The sequence below is a fragment of the Mus caroli genome, unplaced genomic scaffold (genome assembly GCF_978045245.1).
Source record: "Mus caroli unplaced genomic scaffold, Mus_caroli_1 scaffold_19, whole genome shotgun sequence".
Lineage (NCBI taxonomy): Eukaryota > Metazoa > Chordata > Mammalia > Rodentia > Muridae > Mus > Mus caroli.
Genome location: NW_028227274.1, coordinates 64,850,313 through 64,871,198, shown reverse-complemented (window position 1 = coordinate 64,871,198; position 20,886 = coordinate 64,850,313). Strand labels below are relative to the sequence as shown.

At 44.0% G+C, this 20,886-nt stretch overlaps 1 non-coding gene and 2 pseudogenes across 1 annotated transcript; all 3 read left to right on the top strand.

Annotated features, from left to right (window-relative positions):
- Nucleotides 1-1,131: 1,131 nt before the first annotated feature.
- LOC110284986 (small ribosomal subunit protein uS19 pseudogene) lies at nucleotides 1,132-1,428 on the top strand (annotated as a pseudogene).
- Nucleotides 1,429-5,278: 3,850 nt separating this feature from the next.
- LOC110284550 (U6 snRNA-associated Sm-like protein LSm7 pseudogene) lies at nucleotides 5,279-5,603 on the top strand (annotated as a pseudogene).
- Nucleotides 5,604-15,010: 9,407 nt separating this feature from the next.
- On the top strand, nucleotides 15,011-15,147 carry LOC115029911 (small nucleolar RNA SNORA17). Its single transcript, XR_015046126.1, has one exon. It is a non-coding gene; the product is annotated as a small nucleolar RNA SNORA17 (small nucleolar RNA).
- Nucleotides 15,148-20,886: the final 5,739 nt, after the last annotated feature.

The following is a 20,886-nucleotide window of genomic DNA, read 5'->3' as shown; positions in this document are numbered from 1 at the left end:
TGGGCTGAACCTCTGAACCTATATTCCAGCCCCAATTAAATGTTGTCCTTAAAAGAGTTGTCTTGGTCATGGTGTCTGTTCACAGCAGTAAAACCCTAACTAAGGCAATGCCCTAGGTTGAATCCTCAGAAAGGAATGGGGGAAGGGAGAAGGTAGGGAAGAGAACACAAGAAAAGTGTGGACAATGATGAGTATCCGTTCTACCTCATGGTGAAGGGGTAAATGCAGGTACAGAGACTGAACAATATCTGCACCGACATCTGACAGACTGATGTATATATCTGGTTTGCAATTACTTATCAACATGCCTCAGTAAACCTGAAAAATGAAGAATACATGAGCAGTATCAGTTCCAACGTTTAAAACAATGAAAGAAAAACAAAGGCACTGTTCACCTCAATGATGCTGTTGCTAGAACATCCAGGTATTGGTGGGAGGGAATAGTGAGATGCTGATGATAGAACATCCACGTATCGGTGTGAGGGAATAGTGAGATTAAATGCCTGTTTAATTAGGGGGAAGCAGGTTAGCACTACTGCTCTAAAATACAATCACTGTTGAAACAAGACTTTTCTTTTTTATTTATTTATTTATTATTTATTTTATATGTAAGTACACTGTAGCTGTCTTCAGACACACCAGGGGAGGGAGTCAGATGTCATTAAGGATGGTTGTAAGCCATCATGTGGTTGCTGGGATTTGAACTCAGAACCTTCGGAAGAGCAGTCAGTGCTCTTAACCACTGAGCCATCTCTCCAGCCCATCACAATATGAATGTCTGAGTGTTTTGTCTTTTTTTTTTTTTTTTTTTTTTTTTTTTTTTTTTGGTTTTTCGAGACAGGGTTTCTCTGTAGCCCTGGCTGTCCTGGAACTCACTCTGTAGACCAGGCTGGTCTCGAACTCAGAAATCTACCTGCCTCTTCCGAGTAACCGCCAAGATGGCCAAAGTGGAGCATAAGAAGAAGCGGACCTTCCGCAAGTTCACCTACGGTGGCATAGACCTCGACCAACTGCTCAACATGTCCTATGAGCAGCTGATGCAGCTGTACAGCGCCCGCCAGAGGCGGCGCCTGAACCGTGATCTTCGGCAGAAGCAAGTACTCACTGCTCAAGCGCTTGAGAAAGGCCAAGAAGGAGGTGCCACCCATGGAGAAGCCCCAGGTGGTGAAGACGCACCTGAGGGACATGATCGTCCTGCCCGAGATGGGGGGTAGCATGGTGGGTGTGTACAACGGCAAGACCTTCAAGCAGGTGGAGATCAAGCCAGAGATGATCGGCCACTACCTGGGCGAGTTCTCCATCACCTACAAACCCGTGAAGCACGGCCGGCCCGGGATCGGTGCCACCCACTCCTCCCGATTCATCCCCCTCAAGTAGCCGAGGCCAATAAAGACTGGTTTTGGTCCCTGGAAAAAAAAAAAAAAAAAGAAACAAGACTTTTCTATATGTGCCATAGATTGTGGTGTTGTTACGGTGCCTGAAAATCTCTTTCCTCCCCTCCCCAGGGCTGAGTCATTTGTTTTCTGCCTCTGCCCAGCCATAAATCATCATGTATTAACTATGTACAACAAACCCAGTTCTGCTCACCCCATTGATATTCATTTATGTATACAGTCGGTGGAAAGGCATGGAAATGAGCTATAGGCCTTTCGCTTCTTATGTTTGCTTATTAATTAGATTGGGACTTGGGGAAAGGGGATAAAGGTATTCAAAAGCTACTTGTTTTCTTTTGACTGAAGGAACAGCTGTTGAAAAAAATTAATAAATGGTAAGGTAAATGTAACTAACTGGAAGAGAAGAACAGCCCTAGGTATCTGGATACGTTGAACTAAGCTAGAATATGTGTGTATGTGCTGGAGATAATGAGCAAGCACAATTACTGAATGGGGGGGGGGTGTTCTACAGGGAGTTGTGGTGAGATGCTGATAAGAGGAGATGACATCATAGACTTGAAAAGATCAAAATGTGCCTTAAAGACAATGCAGAGCCTTTGTACATCATTGAGCAAAGATATACTAACTAGCCTAACTAGCCTATGCCAAAACTAACTAGCCTAAGCCAAGCAGGTTCCCACAGATCTGAAACCTCATCAGGAGCCTTCAACAACAGTGCAACAGTGAGCATGTGTGAGCCTCGTTTGGAGCACAGCCATGAGAAAGAAAAGTCAAAATGTAACTTTAAGTAGAAAATGTATAAAAGTTGATTCCAACCCAGTTGACTGGTGATAACACATGCTTTTAATTCCAGCATTTGGGAGGCAGAGGCTGAGTTCAGGTCCAGCCTGGTTTATAGAGTGGGTTACAGGCCATCCAAGGATACACAGAGATGAATGAATGAATGAATGAATGAATGAATGAATGATGCATGAATAGATAAATAAACAAATATTGATTTTATACTAAAACCCATAATATCTACATCCACAATTCAAGCTCTGGGGATGAGCACTGTGAGATACTAGACAGTACACACAGTGGGAGCAACCAGCCAATGGTTTCTCATCACATAAAACATCAAGTCTAGCTTCTTTGGCCTGCCAGTTTGTTTACAAAAGTCGACTTCAGTCTCCCTAAACTTCAGCTTCTCCAGTGTTTATTTAGTCACTGGTAGGCTCCCTACGGTGCTAGTTACTTATCTCTGGTTTTAATCCCTCCCAATCAATTCCTGTTTCAAATGTCCATCAACTATAGATTTAGGATCTACATGGACTCAATAGGTCATGTATACATGAGCGTGTGTGTGTGTGTGTGTGTGTCCATGAGTGTGTGTGTCCATGAGTGTGTGTCCATGAATGTGTGTGTGTACATAAGTATGTGTGTACATGAGTGTTTGTGTCCATGAGTGTGTGTGTGTGTGTTTGTCCATGAGTGTATGTGTATACATGAGTGCATGTGTATACATGAGTGTGTGTGTGTCCATGAGTGTGTGTGTGTCCATGAGTATGTGTGTGTGTCCATGAGTGTATGTGTATACATGAGTGGGTATGTATACATAAGTATGTGTGTGTACATGAGTGTGTGTGTATACATGAGTGGGTATGTATACATAAGTATGTGTGTGTACATGAGTGTGTGTGTGGTGAGTGACAATAATGACATGAGGGAAACAATGTATTATACATTAACAATAATAATTAAAAGAAGACATCATGAGATTGGCAGTGAGGAGGACACAGGAGTTATTTGAGGGCAGAGGGGAGGTTTGGAAACATTGTAAACATAGTATTTGTATATCAATTTCTTTTTTGTTTGTTTGTTTGGGTTGGGTTGGACTGGGTTTTTGTTTTGTTTTGTTTTGTTTTGTTTTGTTTTGTTTTGTTTTGTTTTTCAAGACATGGTTTCAATGTGTAGCCCTGGCTGTCCCAGGACTCATTCTGTAGACCAGACTGGCCTCAAACTCAAGAGACTCACCTACCACTACCTCCTGAATGCTGGCATTAGACACCTGTACCACCACTGCCCAGCCATGAAATTATTTGATTTAAAAAAATGAATAAATAAAAATGTATCTGATTTAGATACCAAGATACAAGAGAGTTTATTGTCAGTGGTTAATACTCAACATGCTGTCATCTCTGCCTGCCTAGTCATCTGCAGAGTCCATCAGTATGTCCAATGCCCGCCAGCACTGAGAGCTACCTTCCCCACTCAAAGCTCTCTTCTGCTCTCTTGTCTGAAGCATAGCTCCTTCTCTTATGCAAACCAAATGAACTAATGCTTCCATAATTATCTCTTATTTAACATTAATAGTTTAATTCTATACACTAAGTCTCTGGGAATGTCACTAAAAACAGAAGGTTAAGGAGATGGCTCAGTGGGTAAAGTATCTGGTGTTCAAGGCTTTAGACTTGAGTTCTGATCCAAAGAATGTGAAGTCTCTCTGACATGGCTGCCTGAACAAGGACAGCACCAATATGCACGTAAGCATGGGAAAAGGAACGTTTAGGAGGCCTCCAACCTTCACAAAGAACTGCAGACAGCTAAAGGATGCTGACATCAACAGAAACAGCTTCCCCAGGGAAGAACACACCAATTGATTATCCAATACCAAATCTCCAGCCCTGAAAACATACATACAAGTAACATTATGCAGAGTGAGCAAGTTGTCTTTATGTAGATAGGAATCGAATATACTTATATAGAAACAAAGGGTGAAAAGGCCTTGAATTTTAAAGAGAGGAAGAGGGGGTGTACTTGGAAGGATGTGGAAGGGAGAAAGAGAAGTGGGGAATAATGTAATTATACCCTCAATTTTTAATTCCTTTTTTAAAGGCCAGGTATGTCTATAATCCCAGTGCTAGGACAAGATGGAAATGCAGATCTTTGGGGATTGGTACTCAGCCAATATAGCCAAAACAGCAAGCTCCAGGTTCAGTGAGAAACCATCTCAGATAGAGAGATGATTGATTGATAGATAGATAGATAGATAGATAGATAGATAGATAGATAGATAGGATAAGGAGCAATAGAGGAAGATACTCAACACCATCCTCTAGCATCCACACAGGCAAACACATACACACTCACACACACACACACAAACCACAACCCATAGGCACTCCCTGGAAACCCTCTGTTCCTGTCAGCCAGAGAATCAGGTAGATGATCTTCACTCTCCCTCCAGTCCTCCAATCCCTCAGTCTTATCCCTAGCTCTGTAGCAGGCCACCTGCTGCAGTCTTCTCTTCCTCGCTGCCCCTATTGCCAGATCAAGCAGAATGTTTCCTACGGGTCTCCACCCTTACCCCATCCCTCTGTCTCCACTGCCAACTCCTGCAGGCACTCCCTGGAAACCTGCCAGCCACGCTAACCAAGGAGCCAAGGAGGGGATCTTACTTCTCCTTCCTGTCCCCCAATTCCAACCCCCTCTCCTGTCTTAGCACCAGCTTTGTGGCAGATTACCTGCTGTGGCCTCTCCTTCCTCTCTGCCCCCATTCCCAGGGGACTAAACAGATCCTAGTAACAGACCCAGCTTTTTTCCTTCCTGTGGGCCCCTTCACACACACCTTCAGGCCATCCCCAGTCCTTTGTGTCATCTCCCAATACCTAGAAACACTATCTATTCAGGACCCCCCAAAGGCCACACACGGCAGGATCTCAGAAGCACTCCTTATCAGGCAACCCAAAGCATCACACTCTCCTAAGAACCAGAAGCAGCGACCAAAACCAAGAAATGAAACATCTACCCAACAAATGCAAGAGCAGGTATAAACACCTAGAATTACAACTACCTGAAACCCAGATACCTAGCTACCAGTGTAAAAGTATAATCAAGAGGCTATGGCAAGATGGTGGACAAAGAGAAAAAAGAAGAAAGAAAGCATCTTGGACCTGTCTACATAAGTAATTTGACAAGACCATCTACATGAAGTTCCAGGGTGGCTGAGAACCCAGCGGGATCCTGAAAGGGTTTGACCCACCGCGCAACCTGGTGCTGGATGGAACCATTGCGCATGTGCGAGATTCCAACAAGCAATACAAGCTGATAGAGGACACACGGCAGCCGGGGCTTATAGTGTGTGATGGCACCTCAGTACCGCTCATCTGCCCTCATGACAGCATGGAGGCCGTCCCTAACCCCTTCGTGCAGCAGCAGAACATTTAGCAGCTGATGGAGGGCAACCTGGCCTCCACAGTGTTAACTTCTGTTTGGTGTTTTGTTTGGTCTTGTTGTTTGGGGATTTGTTTTGTTTTTAATAAAATTGCTCACTTAAGAAAAAATACAATCAATAACAGTCAAGATAATATGTCTCCGCTAAAGCCTAACAACTCTCCTCCAGTGGTCCTTAGAAATACAGTATAGCTAAAGCATGAGACAAGATCTTTAAAATACTCTATTATGATACTCTCAAGGTTCTTAAAAGAGATAGAAAAAAAATCCATTAATGAAATCTAGGAAAACATAAACAGTGGATGAAATGAAGAAAACGGTCCTGTAGTCCCTGAACAGCGCCCCCACGAGGTCAAAGTGGCAGTCCCTCCTTCCAACCCAATACTACCACGGGAGCTGTCAAAATGACTGCATCTCCTCAGCCAGCTGCTGTCCAGTAGTGCCATGGGAGCTGTCCATGGTGGCAATACATGCTTCCCCACCTCAGCCTGCTGCTGTCATGAGGTACTGTCACAGGAACCGTCCACAGCACCTTCTTTCCTGCCTCAGCCTACGGACCTCATGAAACGCCACCACAGGAGCTGTCCTGTAGGAGCTTATCCACAGTGGTGACACCTCCTCTTCAGCCACCCTCAGCAGCTCAGCAGTGATGGTGCCTCAGCCAAAACTGCCTGCAACTGGAAAGGTCTTCCCATCTTAACCCATGAGCCAGATGCCTAGGAAGTGTGGGAGGGGGGGGGTCGGGGGGGGGGGGGAGCGGTGAAAAAAAAACACCAATCCCTGAGCAGGAAAACCCACCAATCCCTAGACTTCCCACGGGGTGGGGGGTGGGGGCGGACACCAATTCTGAGCACAAAACCTACCAATCCCTGAGCTCTCCAAGCTCAGGACTTTAAATCCCACCAATCCTAACTCTAGAAATCTCTGACCTGAGAAGCTCCACCCCCTAAGAAATCCTATATAAGCCTTTCCTTTTATCCACTTCCCTGGGAGCAGGGACAGCCAACCCTGGATTCATCCCTCCACACTCTGAACCCTCCAATAAATCTTTTATGAGATTTGCTGCTTCATTGGAAGAAGCCAAGAAGCAATGAAGAAAAGGGAAGAAGCAAAGAAGTGGAGCAGGGCTAAGACTCCTGAGCCCCTCAGCTCAGCTGGGGATCCCCTCCCCTGGGAGCTGTCATGTTTCTTCTGAGGAGCCTTCTTGTCAGAGCTCTGTGGTTCCTGGGATCTCATGTCTCCTTCCATTGTGACACTGTCCTACCTCAGAGCTGTGTGGTACCTGAGCCTCTATATCTTAGGATGCCGCCGTTCTCCTCTCACAGCTATGTGGTTCCTGGACTTCTGAGTCCCAGGATAGCCTTCCATCTGAGCAGGAACACTTACAAGTTCAAGACATGAAAGTGGAAATAGAACCAATCAAGAAAAATGAGCAAAAACTGGAAATTTAGGAACATAACAGGAACCTCTGAGGCAAGCCTCACCAACAGAATACAAGAGATGGAAGACAGAATCTCTGACATTGAAGATAATATAGAAGAAATGGATACCCCAGACCTAGGTCAAAGAAGATATTAGGTCTAAAAAAACAACTTCCAGAAACCTGGGACTCTATGAAAAGACCAAATCCAAGAATTATAGTAATGAAGAAGGAGAAGAAACCTAGGACAAAGGCACAGAAAATAGTTTCAAAAAATCATAGAAGAAAACTCCTCTAACCTAAAAAGAAGAGATGATTATCAAGGTACAAGAAGCACCCAGAATATCAAATACCCAAAAAGAAATTCTCTATGACACGCAATAATCAAAACACAAGATATACATAACAAAGAAAGAATTTTAAAGACCACAAGTGGAAAAGACCAAGTAACATATGAAAGCACCTATTAGAATAACACCTGACTTTTCAATGGAGACTCTAAATGCCAGAAGGGTCTGGATAGAGGCTCTATGAACCCTACAAGACCACAGATACAGCTCAGATACACAGAACGACTTTCCATCACAATAGATAAAGAAAGACATTCTATGATAAAACCAAATTTAAGCAGTATCTATCTACAAATCCAGCTCTACAGAAGGCACTAGAAGGAAAACTTCAATCTCGAGAAGCTAACAACACTCAAGAAAAGACAGAAAATAATAATCTCAGATAAAACCCACACTGCAACAACAAAATAATGGACATCAGCAAGATTAAAGGAGATTAAAGGAATGCACCACCGCTGCCCAGCTTGGATATGTATTTTAACATAATTGATTTTAATAACTAAAAAATTGTATTGATAGCACAGACCCTTTAACGCAGTGTGCATCTAATAATCCCTATTGCTAATATCTTACACAGTGTGAGAGCATTTTTAACTAATCAATATTGACACATTATTATTGATTAAAATCCATGCTTGATTTGGAATACCTGTTTTTCCATAATGCTCTTTGTCCCTCCTACAAGGCTGTCCAGATTACAGTGCCTCCTGTCATCATGTTCGTCCTGGGCATAAGTCTCCAACTCCCTTGCTGTGGATGGTCTTGGCCATCTTGAAGATGGCTAGTCTGATGACGTCGTATGAGCTATCCTTTAACCAGGATTTGTCTGATGCTATTCTCATGATTAGACTCAGGCTGTGTGCTTGGGGAGAGAAGAGTGCAGAGACAAAGTCTGCTCTTACCTCTGCGTAAAGGATGTAGCTGTAGGCTTAATACTCCTTAGATGCTGTTGATCTTGGTGACCTAGCTAAAAGTTGTTTATCGGGTTTCTCCACAGTGAACTTTCCCAGCTTTTTCATCTTTCTGCTCTGATCCCTTCCGTTATCACACTTGAGACACACTTGAGGAATGGGGAGGATTCCTGATCGATATCTGTCTGTGAGCCTTACACCTCCATGTTTATAGCCAGGTGCTGCTCCCACAACTCTGTCTTTCCCGACCTGACGACTTTGCTATAAGACTTAACATACATTTTATGACAAACTAGCATGTGATGTTTGAGCTCACTAAGAAGCAGGCTTTGGACCACTGTTACCCCACCATTACCATTTCAACCCCAGCTGTGTTTGTCTCAAAGTGTCCTGCAAGTGCCGCTGTCTGAAGATGAGCTGGACTCCCTAACTCATCTCATGACAGAGAAGAAAAAGAATATCAAAACAATTGAGAAATAAAAACATTTCCTTACAATTAGCTAAAAAGTAAAGTCTTTCTAATTATGCTTGCTAGTGTTTATCATGTAATATAAAGCGCCTGCAACAGGAAAGCAGAACTGGAAATTCAGCCATGGTGAAGAGGACCTTCTCACCTGGGATCTCCAGCTGCCTCAACTTCCCCATTTTGTTTCTTCTGGGTGTCCTGGGTGCCCAATTGGTGACATTGTCTGTATCTGTTATTATTTATTCTTCCACTTGAAAGCCTCACTTAAGGGGACAACTCTGCTATGCCCATGACTCTTTCTACCCGGAACTCCAGCTACCTGCCTTAATGGGGCTTCCCCAGTCATTTCTGCTGAATGTTTTTGAACACCCAATTTGATGATGTTTTGCTATGTCTGTGTCTATTTAACACTTGCTATTTTTCTTTCCCCCTTGACTTGCTATATACTTCATACTCACTTAGTCTCATAGATCATTTCCCAGGCCATACAGAAACCTCAAATAATGTGTTAACTAAAACTAACCCTCCATCGAGAGAGAGAAAGAGAGAGAGAGAGAGAGAGAGAAAGAGAGAGAGAGAAAGAAAGAAACTCTAAGCATGGCACACTGAAACGTGCCTATAATACCAGCACTTGGAATGTGGATCAGGAGTTCAGAGCAGGACTCTGTGGATAGCAAGCTCAAGGCCAACCTGGACTACATCAGACCTAGTCTCAGAAAGAAGAAGAAAAATGAAAAAAAAATCAGGAGGAAAAGGAAGAGCTGAAGGAGGGGAACAGAAAAAGTAGGAAGGACTGGAAAAGGGAGAGGGAGAAGAGAGCTATGTTCCACCCCCCTTGAAGGGGACGATCTACATGTATTGGCTGGGGTTTGGAAGTAAGGATAGCACTAGTTATGCCTACATTTCCCTCTTCTCATTATAAGATCCCCACCCCTTCATCTCCGGCTCTAGCACAGTCATCTATATTGAATTTGCGCTCACTGACCATCTGGCATCAAAAGCCCCATCCTAGACTTCTCCCCTAATGGTTCCACAGACAACTCTGAGACCCTGCAAGTTCAGCCATTAGCTATCCAGCTCTTTCTGTTAACATTCCATTCCATCTAGAATCTTCTACTAAGGAAATATTCTTGTTGTTCTTCTCCCTGGTCTCACATCTGACCTTATCCTAAAAGGAAATCATTTTGATCAACACCCTGCTGTCTCCTGTCTGTCCTTCTTACTTAACGCCAATAAATGTCTCCTTAGACACAATGTAGGGGTGGTGAGAACTCCACACCTTATTTCAGCGCGTTCCCAGGAATGAGTTCTCTCCCTTGTAGTTCTTGCCAATGTCTGATTACCCCCCAGTTTCCATTGACTTCCTGCTGATTCCTGGACTCCCATCTGGTAACTGAGAAGCACCTCCCACCTGCTGCTGGGAGCCAGCAGTGACATTAAGTTTCTGGCCATTGGTCATGCCAAGTTTAATATCCTCAGCACAGCAAGTGATGAATGTCTTGAGATGTTTTATAGGCAGTTCAGCAGTTGTGTAGAAGTTCTTTAAAATGTAAGGACAAAACAAAACGATTCTTATCCTCACACCATCCAATTTAACTTCCCTCTAACATAAAAATGTTATCTATAAAGTTCTGGGTGATATGAGAAATTCATTTCCTCACTCATAAGAGGCTCTTCTATTTCGTGGAGAGGCTTATATATCATCAGTGTCTTCATGGAAGTAGCTCGAAAGGGCATTAAACTGTTAAAAAGAAATGCCAAGTGTTCATTTGTGATGAGACATCACAAGTCCAGTCCATCTGGAGCTTATTAAAACCATGACTCCTGCTCTGGTTAGTCTCACTCAGCTTGACTCAAACTAGAGTTATCTGAAAGGAGAGAACCTTAATTGAGAAAAAAGCCACCGCAAGATCCAGCTATGAGGCATTTTCTTAATTAGTTATTGATGGAGGAGGGCCCAGCCCACTGTGGTTGGCTCTATCTCTGGGCTGGTGGTCCTGGGTTCAATAAGAAAGCAGACTAAGCAAGCCATGAGGAGAAACCAGTAAGCAGCGCCCTTCCATGGCCTCTGCATCAGCTCCGCCCCCACTTGCTTTTGGTTATCGTATTTCATGGCAGCAATAGTAACCCTAAGACAACTCCTGAGGATCATGGTGATGCATGTCTCCAGTCCCAGCATCCCAGAAGCTGACAGAGCACCACTGCTACCGTGGTGAGATCAGCTAGTTTAACACAGGCCGCAGCTACAAGACAAGACACTATCTCAAAGACATCAAACCGTGGCTGTGCCATCAATTGGTGCTGGTCAGAGAAGCTTCTTTTGGTAGTGGTCATGGCAACAACAATGGCTCATTCGTGGTCAAAGTGATGAGAATAAGTGACCGTTGTGTGCTGGGTCATGAGTGGAACATCCGTATCATGCCTCTGCAGCTTAGGGAACGTCAAGGAATAAGGGGCAGAGAGAAGGCAAGAGCTAGAGGAATGGAGGGGGCCATGTGGAAGGCTGACCCACAGGAAGGATGTGCCACTGTGTCCAACTCACAGCAGCTCTGGTTATCTGCATAAGGTCTGTACAAGACCAGGCCAGTCAATATTGTGTTGGAGAACAGCCTCACCATTCCCTGACTCATTGGATGATCAGAAAAAAGGACACAGATGGAGAAGAGGGACTAGTTGTGAGAATGAGATTGAAGACCGTGGGAGGAGACAAGAGAAAGTAACAAGGAATGAATGAAATGCATTATGTGCAAGTATAAATTTGTTGTATATGAAAGTTGTTATTAAGTATAGTGAATATATGCTAATGAGAAGCATTTTTATTATTAATCTTTTTTTTTCATTTTCATCTCAAATGATATCCTCCTTCCCAGTTACCCCTCCAGAATCCCCCCATCCCATCCCTCCTCTCTCCCCCTCCCCTTTGCCTCTATGAGGGTGCTCCTCCACCTACTCACCCACTCCCACCTCACCTCACCACTCTAGCATCCCCCAGGCTGGAGCATTAAGCCTCCACAGGACCAAGGGCCTCCCTTCCCATTGATGTCAGCTAAGGCCATCCTCTGCTACATAGGTATCTAGAGATATGGATCCCTCTTTGGTTAGTGGTTTAGTTAGTCCCTGGGAGCTCTGGGTGATCCAGTTAGTTGATATTCTTCCTTTGAGGTTGCAATCCCCTTCAGGTGCTTCAGTCCTTCCCCTAGCTCTTCTATTGGGGTTCCTGGGCTCAGTGTGATGGTTGGCTATGAGTATCTGCATCTGCATTGGTCAGGTGCTGGTAGAGCCTCTCAGGGAACAGCCATACCAGACTCCTGTCAGCAAGCACTTCTTGGCATCAGCACTAGTGTTGGGGTTTGGGGTTTGCAGATGAGATGGATCCCTAGGTGAGGCAGTCTCTGGGTGGCCTTTCCTATGAGAAGCATTTTTAAAGGGCTGGGAATGTAATTCGCTGGCAGAGCACTTGCCTAACATGTGCAAAGCCCTACCTTCAATTCCCAGCAAAAACATAACTAAATGGGTTCTCCAAACCTAGCCATTCTCATTTGTTGATTTGTTCCTTGAAAAATATTTCTTGGTGTATGCAAACTACCCAGCCATTCCTGTAGTATTGAGGGTGGGGAACAGGATCTCACTGTGTAGCCCTGGCTGGCCTAGAACTCACAGAAACTTACCTGCCTATGTCCCCTCTTCCAGTGCTTAAAGGTGCCGTCACCCTGGCCAGCCTTGTCTTGGGTCTTGCTCCACTTGCACCAACACAACTTTCTACTCTCATGATGATTTTCTAGTTTTCCTCAATGAATATTCGATACTGGCATTAAAATAAGAAGACCATCCAGGTGCTGTGGGTGGTGCACTCCTGTGACCCCAGCACTTGGGAGATGGAGCCAAGCAGGATCAGGAGGAGTTCAAGGCCAGCCTCACCACCTTAGTCCACATGAGACCCTGTCTCAAAGAAGAGAGCCAAAGGAGGATGAAATCAAAACAAGTAATTCGGTGCATAATTATATTTTCCTCCAAATATCACCATGCATTAAAAATAAGCAGTGTCTTAAATTGTACATAACTTACATCTTCATATTTAAGAATGAAATTAACTTGCTAACATATCCTTTTCTGTATTTCACGTTGTCATTAAAGTCAGTTTTTTTTAGAGTAAAATCACTGGCATAAAGGGTAATCAAAACTTTAAGGCTCTGGCCCGATGAGGTGGCTCAGCAGTGTTTGCTGCCAAACCTCATGACCTGAATTCTATCCTAGGGGCTGATATGGTGGGAGAAGAGAAGAGATGCCCACAAGTTGACCCCTGACTTACACACCTACAGTCTCACACACACACACACATACACACACACATACACACACACACACACACACATACACACACACACATACACACACACACACACACACATACAGAGAGAGAGAGAGAGAGAGAGAGAATGATAATTTAAAAAAATTAAGGTTTGATGCAACTAGTCAGCATTAGATGCCTTTGAGTCGAAATTATAAATATTTATAAGTTTCTTTAATAAATATCATAGTATTATGAGCTTAAAGTTAAGTAAAGGTTTGGGGGGAAGTGTAATGAGCTGGTTTAAGAGAAGTTCTTAGTAATAGCTTTTGGCTGGCCACGAACTCATGGAGTTCCGTCTGCCTCGACTTCCCAAGTGCTAAGATGAAAGGTGAGCGCCACCACACCCAGACAAGGTTGAATAAAGTTTAAAGATGGGGTGGAAAAACTCACTTACAAACTCAGTACTATAGAGATCTTAATTCCCTGCTTTAATACTTCTCTTTGGAATGTCAGCAAATGATGGCCTCCTACAACATGAGCTGAACCTAGAGCCTCAAACATGCTAAGCTAAGCTGTCCCAAGCATCAACCTACCTGTAAACCAAGATCTGCACTTTCAAGCCCAGAGAACACAGGCAAAAACAAATGTGTGAAACAAGTGATGCTAACATGATCAGAGGTCAGGGCATGGAGCTGTGTGAGCGACTACAAGTAAAAGGGAAGGTGAGCCATGGCCTACCGGAGGAATGTCACACAACTCACTCTCTCTCTCTCTCTCTCTCTCTCTCTCAGCTTTGTGCTTCTGAAATGTTCCCTCTTTCCATGCTGAACTTAAATGACAATTTTAACTGGGTTCAGCTGAGGGAAGCCCAACAGGATAATCCGTCGTTCTTGTTTTCTAGTCAAGCTAAGAATGACCTTTTAAATGTGTGTTACCGACAGTGATTACACACGCTCCCTGATATTTACGACTGCAGTTTTTCATACTTGTATTTATCCAATGAAATGCTTAATCACCAAGAAGTAGTAAGAAAGAGGCTCAAATTTAATATTTAGTGGATTTGCTCCATGTTTTTATAAAACGCAGCAGTCAAATAGATTAGCTAAAGGCCCGTTGCAATGTGTCACACTTCCAAGAGCTTGCACCCCACATTAGAATGGCTTTGGCTCACACAGGGAAACCATATGTAGTTTGTAATTTGAACAGTGGTGCCCTAACTTATATTAAAAAGGCACATTCCCCACCCCCATTTAATAAATTCCACTCTCAAAATTAAAATGTTTATATGTGAGGTTTTAAGCCTACCTCTAATGATTGTGTTAACACACCTAGTGAGAGAGAAAGTGCTATTCCTGAAATCTCAGTAACTAGTACCTAATACGCTCTAGAACTGGGTAAGTACTTCAAAATACTCTGTTATGTGCCAAAAACATAGCGCGCTCTCTCTCTCTCTCTCTCTCTCTCTCTCTCTCTCTCTCTCTCTCTCGTGCGTGTGCGTGTGTATGTGTGTGTGTGTGTTTATACACATGTGCATGCAGATGTCAGAAGACAATGTGCAAGAGTCAGTTCTCTCCTTCTACGTGTGGGTCCTAGGGATTGAACTTAGGACATCCAGCTTGGTAGCAAGTGCCTTTATCCACTGAGCCATCTTGCTACCCCCAGTGTTTGTTTTCTCAGTGAGCATGAACACAATTTCAATAACTATCCAGGACTCTCATTTCAGCATGACCATGAATGTTTCTGGGACTGTGTTCATTTGCATATCCAGAATGCTAAACTTCATATATACAGTAAGGAAAGTTTTTCTATATTTTGGATTTTTGTTTCTAATTAATTTTAAATATTAATTTAATTATTGGTTATTAATTTAATTATTAGTTATTAATATATTAGTAATTAATATAATTTAACTAATTAATATTCTTCCTGTGCTTTGTTCGCAATAATAAAAAATGCGAAAAACCCAGCCCCTAGAGGTGTTGCAGGTGTGGCTGCTGTGTCACATGTGTGTCAGTAGGTGGCAGAGAGGAGAGAGGCTACGTCTACACACAATGTTCTGACCTAACCTAACATTCCCTGACAAAAAGCAAGCCTGACACTAAGTGAGGGATCATGGGGCCCAGTCAGGAAGCTAGCCTGATATGACCACCGGTCCAGCACCACACAGGTCTACAGGGGCAGGCCATGCCCATGATGACCCCTGCCTGGTGCCATAATGCACTAGGGGGCATAGCACACCTGAGACCACTCCTGAGAGGACCCCAGACACTCAGAGACCTTGGGCACCAGTAAGTATGGTGGAGAAATGGAAGAGAAAGAGAAACAGAAGGGTGTGGGAACAATGGAGAGAGGCAGACCTGGAGACCTGAGGATAGTGAAGAACAGCCTGGTGTGAGTAGCCAGCAATCCCATCTGGGACCATAGCCTTTGCAGCCAACAGGGGTCACATCTGAGTCCAAACCCCCATGGGAGCAGGGGACTGTTACCAACCGGGCAATGTTCCTGGTCTGGGCTGCTGCCCAGGGACATATTAATGTCTGAGGGCTGTGCAGAACTAGCCCCACCCCTCACATGGGCATCATGGAAGAGCTGTCCCTAGGGGCTTGAGAGCAGAAGAGCTGATCCCTTCCCCTATCCAGCCACAGTACTCGACTCAGGGGAGAAGCCCCACACATTGTGGAAATTGAGGGTGAGCTGGCCCCAAAGATAGTGACCATAAGAGAGATGCCTTACACTCATCTCCTGAGCTGTGGCTTGCACAAGGGAGAGATACCACTGGGGCCAGGAGGGAGACCAGGCCCTGAAGTCATGAAAGCTGGAAAGCTGGCCCTTTCCCTTACCACCTCCAGCACTGGAGAGAACAGGTCTACACCTCACCTGGGCAGCAGAGCAGAGCTGATTCTGGTAGCAGGGTCATAGGTAAGATGACCCTGAGGGCATGAACCTAGGAGAGCTGGACCTGCCACTTGTTTGCTGTGTAGTAACATGGGCAAAGGAGAGCTGCCCCCACACACATACACACAGCCCCACCCCTTGCCAGCTATACCAGGCAGGACAGCTGGCCCAAAGTCATCACAGTGGGAGATCTGACCCTGTCCCTCACCAGCTGTAACACTTGGGAGAACAGGCCCTGCACCTCAGCTGGGCAGCAGGGTAGCGCTAGCCCTGGTTCGTAGGTTGTGGGTGAGCCTACCTGAGGACATGGGAGTGAGAGAGACAGAGGGCTGACCAACTCAGATTCCTCTAGGTTCAGATCCAGAGCTTTGAATGGGCTCACCCCAAAATCTACCCCATCAATGAACTGCTGGAATGCAGGAAGGGGCTGGTCCTACAGATCCAAAAACCACAGGATTTCCATAATACAAGGCAACAACTGAATATCCAAGAAGGGTCCCAGTGAGGTTCCAGTATTGAAAGACAAGCAGAAGCCAGAGGCCTGGTACCAAGCCAGTGAGCCGTTGAAATGACCAAAGACCTCCACATAAGACCAGAGACACTGAAATTAATAGAGGAGAAAGTAGGGAAAAGTCTCAGAGATATGGGCACAGGGGAAAAATTCCTAAACAGATCAGCAATGGCTTGTGCTGAAAGATCAAGAATTGACAAATGGGACCTCATAAAATTGCAAAGCTTCTGTAAGGCAAAAGACACCGTCAATAAGACAAAAAGGCCACCAATAGATTGGGAAAGGATTTTTACCAATCCTAAATCTGATAGGGGACTAATATCCAATATATACAAAGAGCTCAAGAAGCTAGACTCCAGAAATTCAAATAACCCCATTTAAAAATGGGGCTCAGAGCTAAATAAAGAATTCTCAACTGAGGAATACTGAATGGCTGAGAAGCACCTGAAAAAATGTTCAACATCCTTAATCATCAGGGAAATGCAAATCAAAACAACCCTGAGATTCCACCTCACACCAGTCAGAATGGCTAAGATCAAAAATTCAGGTGACAGCAGATGCTGGCGAGGATGTGGAGAAAGAGGAACACTCCTCCATTGTTGGTGGGATTGCAAGCTTGTACAACCACTCTGGAAGTCAGTCTGGAGGTTCCTCAGAAAATTGGACATAATACTACCGGAAGATCCAGCAATACCTCTCCTAGGCATATACCCAGAAGAAGTTCCAACTGGTAATAAGAACACATGCTCCACTATGTTCATAGCAACCTTATTTATAATAGCCAGAAGCTGGAAAGAACCCAGATGTCCCTCAACAAAAGAATGGATACAGAAAATATGGTACATTTACACAATAGAGTACTACTCAGCTATTAAAAACAATGGATTTATAAAATTCTTGGACAAATGGATGTATCTGGAGGATATCATCCTTAGTGAGGTACCCCAATCACAAAAGAAGTCATTAGATATGCACTCACTGATAAATGGATATTAGCCCAGAAACATAGAACACCCAAGATACAATTTGCAAAACACAAAGAAATCAAGAAGAGGGAAGACCAATGGGTGGATACTTCATTCCTCCTTAGAATAGGGAACAAAATACCCGTGAAAGGAGTTACAAAGACAAAGTTTGGAGCTAAAACGAAAGGATGGACTATCCAGAGACTACCCCACCCGGGGATCCATCCCATAATCAGCTACCAAACCCAGACACTACTGCACAGTGCCAGAAAGATTTTGCTGAAGCAACCCTGTTATAGCTGTCTCGTATGAGGCTATGCCAGTGCCTGGCAAATACAGTCACAGTACATGATGCTCACAGTCATCTATAAGATGGAACACAGGGCCCCCAATGGAGAAGCTAGAGAAAGCACCCAAGGAGCTGAAGGGGTCTGCAACCCTATAGGTGGAACAACAATATGAACTAACCAGTACCCCCAGAGCTTGTATCTCTAGCTGCATATGCAGCAGAAGATGGCCTAGTCGGCCATCACTGGGAAGAGAGGCCCCTTGGTCTTACAAACTTTATATGCCTCAGTACAGGGGAATGCCAGGGCCAAGAAGCAGGAGTGGGTGGGTAGGGGAGCAGGGCAGAGGGAGTGTATAGGGAAATTTCGGGATAGCATTTGAAATGTATATAAAGAAAATATCTAATAATAATAAAAAAAAAGACAAGACCTTTCTATGATATTGTTGTCTGGCCTTAGAAGTCACTGTTGAGATATTTATAGAACATTTCATCCTAAAGCAAAAGAATATACCTTCTCAGCACCTCACATTACCTTCACCAAAATGACCATATAATTGGTCACAAAACAGGTCTCAACAGATACCAGAAGACTGAAATAATTCCATGCATCCTATCAGATCACCACGGACTAAGGCTGGTCTTAAATACCAACAAAAACAATGGAAAGCCCACATACACATGGAAGCTGAACAATGCTCTACTCAATGATAACTTGGTCATGGAAGAAATAATGAAAGCAATTAAAGACTTTTTAGAATTTAATGAAAATGAAGCCACATCATACCAAAACTTACGGGACACAATGAAAGCGGTGATAAGAGGAGAACCCATAGCTCTAAATGCCTCCAAAAAGAAACTGGAGAGAGCTTACACTAGCAGCTTGACAGCACACCTGAAAGCTCTAGAACAAAAAGAATCAAATACACCCAAGAGGAGTAGGCAGCAGGAAATAATCAAACCAAATAGAAACAAAAAGAACTATACAAAGAATCAACAAAACCAGGAGCTGGTGCTTTGAGAAAATCAACAAGATAAATAAACCCTTAGCCAGACTAACCAGAGGGCACAGAGACAGTATCCAAATTAATAAAGTCAGAAATAAAAAAGGGAGACATAACAATGAAATATATCTTAAAATTATTATTCTGTTTGTTGAATATCAACAGTGGAAAATATTAAAATCATGTTCTACAAACATTAAAAAAAAAGAATGGGTTCTCTCCTTGCACCATGTGGGTTCCAGAGATGTAACACACATCCTCAGACTTGAAGCAAATGCCTTTATCCACTGAGCCATCTTGCTGGCCTGTCTTCTATAAGGAGTCTTTAAAGTGGACTTGCTGAGCAAAGGCTCTTAGTAAGGGTGAAACGTTGCTTTATGCGAGTTGGTAAAAATTTCCTGAGCAAGAATCAAAATATAACTCCAATGGCGCTGTGGAAGAGACAGCAGACTGGGGATTAGGAGACCTTGGGTGAAGACCCTGTTCTTCCAGCTGCCCAAACTCCCAATGCTTTTCTGAGCATTTGGCTCTTGTCTCGTGGAGCATATGAATAACTGACAAAGTCATCTTTTAATTAAAACATTTGCTCACTGTGGGGGGAAGAAAAAAAAAAAAAGAAGTCACTGTTGAGCAGGCAGGCCTCAGACTTTTACCTGTCTCCCAAGAGCTTGCAGGCATGCGCACAGCATCTAGTTCTACACCTTATCATCCATGCCAATTACCAGGGCTTAATCACTATCTTCTCATCATAAAGTTAGGCTTCCAGGTATGTCTAATGAATAGGAAGTGTGTGCATGTGTGCCAATGTATTCGTGTGTGTGTGTGTGTGTGTGTGTGTGTGTGAGTGTGTGTGTATGTGAGTGAGTGTGTGTGTGAGTGAGTGTGTGTGTGTGTGTGTGCATGTGTGCCAGTGTGTATGTATGTGTGCATGTGTGCCAGTGTGTGAGCGTGTGTGTGTGTGAGTGTGTGTGTGTATGTGAGTGAGTGTGTGTGTGATTGTGTGTGTGTGAGTGAGTGTGTGTGTGTGTGAGTGTGTGTGTGTGTAAACTTTTCTACTGCTTTCTACTGCTACAATAAAAAGTATTCTGACCAAAATCAACTCGGGAGGAAAGAGTTTATTTGACTTTCACTTCCATGTCATTGTCCAACACTGAAGCAAGTCAGGGCAGAGAACTGGAGACAGGAACTGAGGTCTCTGGAGGAACTCTGTTTACAGCCTACTACAACCCATGGCTACCTGCCCAAGTGTAGTATTGGCCCCTCTCCAGTCAATCTTTAAACAAGAAAATGCTCTCCACACTTGCCTACAGGCCAATGGGGGCATTTTCTAATTGAGGTTTCTGCTTCTCAGGTGACCCTAGCTTATGTCAGGTTGAAGGGGAAAAAAATGTATTGACCAGCACAACAGCCCTCCTTTAAATTATTCAAAGACTCATTATAATACTCCTGTGGACTTAAAAGAGTAGACTTACAAATATAGAAAATAGTGTTTGTGTCTTAGTCAGGGTTTGTATCCCTGCACAAAACATCATGACCAAGAAGCGAATTGGGGAGGAAAGGGTTTATTCAACTTACACTTTCCACACGGCTGTTCATCACCAAAGGAAGCCAGGACAGGAACTCACACAAGGCAGGAACTTGGAGGCAGGAGCTGATGCAAAGGCCATGGAGGGGTGCTGCTTACTGGCTTGCTTCCCCTGGCTTGCTCAGCTTGCTTTCTTATAGAACCCAAGACTACCAGTCCAGGGATGGCACCACCCACAATGGGCTGGGCCCTCCCACCCCTGATCACTAATTGAGAAAATGCCTTACAGCTGGATCTCATGGAGGCATTTCCTCAAAGGAGGCTCTTTTCTCTGTGTTAACTCCAGCTTGTGTCAAATTGACACACAAAACCAGCCAGTACAGTTTGTGTGCTTAATGGTGAAAACTATGCCTAAGAGGTTAAACTGATTTTATTCCAGCCCACAAGGCCTTATGAGCTCCTGGCTTTGCCCCCCTTTCACACTTTCTCACTTTGTCACTTCTTTCTACTTTCTCTCTTATGCCCTCTCCAGCCACCCGGACCTTTCATCCTTTCCTAGAAAACCCCAGAAACGCTCTGCACAGGGCCCCACCCAGAAGCATTCTGATCTGGCTCAGTCATTGCAAATTCCTCACCTGTTTCAAGTCTTCTCA